Here is a 6,510-nt window from a genome sequence, read left to right as displayed (position 1 = left end):
ATACCTGTGACATTTCACACATCAGAATCAGAAAGATGTGTTTCTTCCTGGCATGTCTCTGAAACGTGTGGCCTCCTTTGTGGCATCTTATATACTGACTGTGAGTTCTGGTCCAGTTCCCTGGCTTGCTAAACCCCAAAACCTTGGAGCAGTTTTCCCCTGAAACTCTTTGAAGTGATCTACTGATCAGTTAGAGATTTTTTTTTTCACTCTTGGTAGTTTGTAAATATAGTTAAGCATTTTTTATTATGCTTTTTAATTCCCACTGAACACTTTACAAATGCTCCATAACTTGAATCCTATTTTTTTCCCCTAAAGAAGAGTTGAGATCAGCAATGGTGGTACAAGCCGGTGGTCCCTGTACTTGGGAGACTGAGGCCGGTGGATCATGAGTTCCTGGTCAATCTGGGCTGCATAACAAGTGCCAGGCGAGCCCAGCTTCATAGTGAGACTTTGTATCAGGAACAGAGAGAGAAGGAGAGAGAAAAGGGGGACAAGTTTGCAGAGGGGCGGGAAGGGAGAAAGAAAAGAAACGTTGGAAACCCCTTTGCCCAGGAGACGGGTCTTGCTCTCCAGTGGGAGTTTTGATTCTTCCCACGCCTGGTGGTGGTGATCCTCCGTGAACTCCAGCAGGTCTGTACTAGATAGATCTGTTTGACACCACAGCTGGCAATTTCTGGTACTTTCTGGAATAGGAGGCTTTTTAATCATTGAAAGCTCCCAGTTAGCAGTTGTTCAATGTCCACATTTTGAATAAACAACACTCCCATTCAGCATGGGTTGTCCTAAGTTCTGGGTACTGATTACATAAGAAGGAACCATCATCTGTTTACGGCTCCAAACCTCCCTGCTGCTTTGTGAGGCTCTGAAGTTGCTTCATTTGGATTCTGAGTTTACTTAATAAATTTTTATTTTACTGCTTTACCATGGAAAATTTCAAATAAACAAAAGACGTAGAATCGCCTAATATAATCATGTATGTGCTACCCACCTTCACCAATTACCAGGATTTGGCCATTGGAGTTTTTCTGCCCAATCGTTGTTTCTGGAGTCCTGTAAAGCAAATGCCCTCACATTATGTAGTTTCTCCTACAAAACGCTCAACACAGAAACCCAGTTCATTAGGAATTTAAAAACATAATGAACATGCTGTGAACACATCTAGTAAATAAACCACAATCCTGAAACTCATTATATCTATTATGACTGATCTTTCAATTACTTCAAAACTGTCTCCTTTATGTATGTTTGACTGACTCCTTTATGTTTGTTTGCTTAGGGAACAGGGTCTCCTTGCTTGGAACTCACCATTTAGTCAACAATGACCTTGAACTCAGATCCTCTGCCTCTCCCTCCCAAGTGCTGGGATTACAGGCGTGCTTGGGTATATGCAGTGCTGGGTTCTGTGCATGCTGGGTAAGCACTCCACAAGTAGCTGCATTCCCAGTCAGCATGTCATTATTTCTTGAACAATGCTTGAGAAACTTATTACCTCCATGAAATAGATCACTAGTTTTACCCTTAAAAATATCCCATGGATCACATCATAAGAAGTTCATGTTAAACCAGACATACTTGCACATGCCCGTAAATCTCAGCATTTGAGAAACTGAGGCAGAAGAATCATGAATTTGAAGCCAGCCTGGGCTTCATGTGGCTTTCTAGGACAACCTGAGTTGCGCACTGAGGTCCTGTCTAAAAGTTATATCAAAAATAACTATGTGATGCTAGGTGTGGTGGTACAAGCCTCCCAGGAGTTGAGAGGCTGAGGCAGGAGGGTCATGAGTTTGAGGAGAACTGGGTTGCAGAGCAAGTTCAAAGGTTCAAAACTTAGCCTAGGATGCATATCAAGATCTTGTCTTAAGAAAAAAAAAAGTTATTGAAAGATGGGCTAGAGGCTGAGTGCATGACTGGTGACGAATTGTTGGCATACAGTCAGGGAGGAAGATCAGAGCAGGCATCCCCCTGATTTTGGCTTTTCTGATGAAGAATTGTCTATGGTCACACATTAAATACAAGACAAGCCAATAAGCAACAAAAAGATCCATGAGTAAATTTATCCGCCACCACAGATAATCAAAAAATATCTTCAGGTAGGAACCGATTTATATAGATCCCCATCAGAGAGGCTTTAAAGTGGACGAGAGGTCCCAAGTTTGTGATCCATAGAAAGAAAATGAACACATGTAAGTAATAAGACTTCATGGATTTAAAAAATTAGTATAAAAGTACAAGAAAAGAGGCCAACAGCAAACTACTAGGATATTTGAGATTGTATTTGAAAAACTAACGTGTCAGTCTTGTTCAGGGGAGGTGGCCACCGCTCCCAGTGGGCTCCCACGGTGATTATCTGATATTTGGATTCGAATTTCACTCCTCGTATGCTTCATTCTTGAAAATAGCTTCTCACACATGGCGCTTCCAAGAAGTGATGACACAGATAAACATCGACTGTGAGGTGAGGGATGTTTGTCTCTAGTGGACACAGGATCAAATTTTTCTTTGAATAGAATGTCAGATTGCAGCTCAGACTGAGACAGATCACATTTCATTAATAATTTGGCAACTGAAAATAGAGTTGTAATTACACCTGAATATTGTTTTCCCAGGAATACTGAAATCTGTTTAAAACTTTTTGTACGAAATTGTCAAGCAAGGCCCTGTGCTAGTCAGTGCTCACAGGACTGTTTTTAGCCAACTTGCTGAAATGCACAAAATCGTCGCCCTTAACTGGAGCTGTCATCATTTTACCCTCATGTGGAATGCTGATTTTTTATTGTATTTTTATGAATTCTGTGAGTTTCACAATATATTTTGGTCATGTTACTCCCCTCCTGTGGCTCTTCCCAGATCCACCCCTACTCCTCCACCCACCCACCTTACTGTTTTTTCCCCACCCAGTCCAATTTCTGTTGCCCAAATACTCTTGAGTGGAACCCACCCTGGAGCATGGTTGGCCTACCAGGGCCTCACCCTTAAAGAGACTAACTCCACCTCACCCACCCACCAGCTATCGTATGCCAACAGTTCCCTAGTTATGGGAGGGACACCACACCCACCAAGCCCCTCCGTGCGGGGATTTTGTGTGGCTTGAGCTAGAGCAGGTCTTGTGTGTGCTGTTCCAACTACTGTGAGTTCATTTGTGCACCTGCCCTGTTGTGTCTGGAAAACACTGTGTCCTTGTGTTCACCCACCACCTCTGGCTCTCACACTCTTTCCACCCCCTCTTCTGTGAAGATCCCTGAGCCCTGGGGAGGGGGTGTTGGGAGGGATACAGATGATACAGATGTCTCATTTAGGGATGAGCATTCTGTAGTCTATTTAAAATTTATATATTCTTATTTTACGTGTATGAGTGTATTGCCTGCATGTGTGTTAGTGCACCCATGTCTTGCAGAGCCCATCGAGGACAGTAGAGGGCGTCTGATCCCCTGGAACTGGAGTTATAGACTGTTAGCTGTCATGTGGGTGCTGGAATTCGAACGCAGGTCTTCTGCAAGAGCAGCCAGTGTTTTTAACCGCTGAGCCATCTCTCCAGTCCCTCTACAGTCTTTTATTCTCTGCATCTGTTATGGGCGTCCATAATAACGTCCTTTTACCACAAGAAGCTTCTGTGATGCAGGCTGAGAGATGTGCTGATCTATGAGCATAGCGATGTCACCAGGAGTCATTTTAATACTATGTCCATTTCGTAGAATACTAATATCAGGTTCTCCCATAGGGCTGTGGCCTACCTAACCCTGGTTCTTGTCCCCCATAACTATGCCAGGTATGGGTTCCATCTTAGGCCTTCAATCTAAGCAGATGGTGGTTGGTTACCTTCACAACACTGGTGTGCACACCTTGCCAGGTCAGCAGCTCACACAGGTCACAGCTGCAGAAGCCTGATGATCCCTTTTCCCCTCCAGGAGCCTGCATAGCACCTTCCGGCACTGTGAAAGCCAGCCATGACAAACGTGGAGGGCTGCCGGTCACAGCAGGCTGAGTTCCTTTCTGATGTCATCTGACTTTACTACACACCCTCTCTTGCCCATCAGCCTCTTTCTCAGTAAGTTTTTTAAGAGCTTGTTTGTTGTGTTGCTGGGGATCAAACAAATAGCTGTGTGGCGGCTAGGCAAACCTTCCTCCACCGAGCCACATCCTCAGCCCTGATCAGCCCTTTTCTTACAACCTCACATTCGTGAGTTTCCATGGGAACTGCTCACACTTACACATCTGTCCCTCCAATCTGTGTGAGGGTGTTTCCTGCCCCCCCAGGTGTTGCTCTTCTATTTGAGAACATGGCTTTTCCCTGCATAGACACTTCGTTAACCATTCACCACACTGTGGTCTTTACATTGACCATCTATGGTTGTCTCTTATGTCTTGCCTCTGGCCCAGTCCTTTTCTGCAAGTTGCAGATTCTTGGCCTGACCCCTCACTGGGCATGCCTTATGACTGAACAGTGGTCCCACAAATATGTTGAAGTCCTGATCTCTAATACCTGTGAATATGACTTGATTTGGGCAGAGTATTAACTCCAGTTCCAGGAGATCTGACATTCTCTTCTGCCCACCATGGGCATTGCATGACACAGGTGCACTTGCATACATGCAGACAACACATGCATACACACAAAATAAAAATAGTGACTAAAATTAAAAATAATGAAATGGCCAGAAGAATCTGAGGTACAACAGGCAACAAACTTTATTAAAAGTAAAAAAAAAATACACACACACACACACACACATACACACGACACCCTACAAGTGAGAAGGGGATCCAGACACTAAAATCCAAATCCCCCAGGAGGGCTTGGACCTTTTAAGTGTTTTGGTGATATTGGATGGATCCCCCTTCCCTCATTTCCACTTGGCTAACTTAAACCAAGGAGAGAGAGCCGGCAGGCCTACAGCTTCTTGTAAGCAGAGATATGCTGGGGAAACCTGACTCTGATACATCTGGGCAGGTCAGGTGCAAGGGGCCCTGCTGGGGTTAAAAATGAAACTTGCCAAGCCTCTGTAAACTATCACTTTACAATAGTACTAAGTCAGTTTTACTTTTGAACTTACACGTGATTTAAACACTGAGTTAGGTGGATTCCAAGGAAGAAAATGACAGACTCATCCTGGGCAGTGAGGGACAGAGTTAAAAGCGACAGCTTACATAGGATCAGGCAGGAGGCAGGAAATCCACAGAGTCTAGCGAGTACCAGAGCTGGCATGACTAGGGGCAGAAAAGTTCCCAAAGGAAGAGGAAGGAAGTTACCAGAACATGTGGTGAGGGCTGCTGCCCAGGGCACGTGACCCTCTGTGATAACCATTCTCTGTCTTCATTTTCCTTAATCAAAAACATGACCGAAGCTTCTTGTGGTATCCCACACCTTTAATCCCAGCGCTCGAGACAGGTGCAAGGGGCCCTGCTGGGGTTAAAAATGAAACTTGCCAAGCCTCTGTCCTGGGTGAAAATGAAGTGGACATTCGCCATCTTTTTTATCCTCGGCTCTTCCTGGTCTCTCTGACTGTCGGGGGCTTATCTGCCTTCAAGAGGGTCTTTGCAAATGATAAATTAAAACAAGAGTATTAACGTGGAGTGCAATCTCATACGACTGGCATCTGTATACAAACCGGGAATGCAGGCAGAGACACATACGGAGGGAAGGTGATGCGGGGACTCGGGTGAGAGTGAGAGCACCAGTGCCTGCCTGGCTGATCTCTTTATCCCCACCTGTTCTCACCTGGTCATCCTCTTCTAGTTACCTTGAATTCTGGGAAGACAGTCCTGAGCAATAAACATCCTTATGACAAAGGACTAAAACTGCCCAAGCAACAGAGAGCCTTGTAGACAGAGCCCCTTCTTGCAAATGAGGATAACTATCCGTTATCCCTATACCCGGAGCAGATGTCAGTATACCGTGGAACCCAGATGCTTCCCTCAAGAGGCAACAGCACTGTCTAGACAAGATTCCCTGCCTGTCAGCTACCCAACCCCAACCCCTCTCTTTTTCATCTTTTCTTTTTTAAAAAAAAAAATCACAAAGCTCCTGTTAGCCCCATGAAGACAGACCTGGGGACACTGAACTCCTTCGTGGGCTCTTCCCAATGCAGCCACGTGTATGTAATCGTTCTCTGCGCCCTCCCCGCCTACTCTGTAACCTCTTTGATTAGCATATGGGACAAGTGGTAGAGCCTCGTCTGTTGAGACTCCCAGAGTCAGAGCTTTTGCCCTAAAACTCCTGTAATGGGAGAAGACAATCTCCAAGCCAAGGAATCCCCAAGGTTGCCAAGAAATTGAAACAGAGGCAGAGAACAGATTCTCCCTCACATAGGAACCAACCCCATCAACACCTTGATTTCCAGAACACTAAGACAATAATTGCTATTGTTTAAGATGTCCAGGTGATGGCAGTTTATTAGCGCAGACTGGCACACATGGTCACTATCCTTCCCCAACCACGTCTCACTGAGCACACCCCACAGACAGTGTGTCATCTTTCCTCGGAACAGAACTCTTCATGTTTTCCCCAGT

At 45.1% G+C, this 6,510-nt stretch overlaps 1 protein-coding gene across 2 annotated transcripts in view; it reads left to right on the top strand.

The window, feature by feature from the left end:
- The window catches only part of LOC103733126 (histone H2B type 1-A), a 352,787-nt gene that overhangs the window by 88,566 nt on the left and 257,711 nt on the right, over positions 1–6,510 (top strand). The window lies entirely within an intron of this gene.

Source organism: Nannospalax galili, unplaced genomic scaffold, assembly GCF_000622305.1.
Source record: "Nannospalax galili isolate Female #2095 unplaced genomic scaffold, S.galili_v1.0 scaffold456, whole genome shotgun sequence".
NCBI classification, from domain to species: domain Eukaryota; kingdom Metazoa; phylum Chordata; class Mammalia; order Rodentia; family Spalacidae; genus Nannospalax; species Nannospalax galili.
This window is presented reverse-complemented; position numbering and strand designations above follow the sequence as displayed.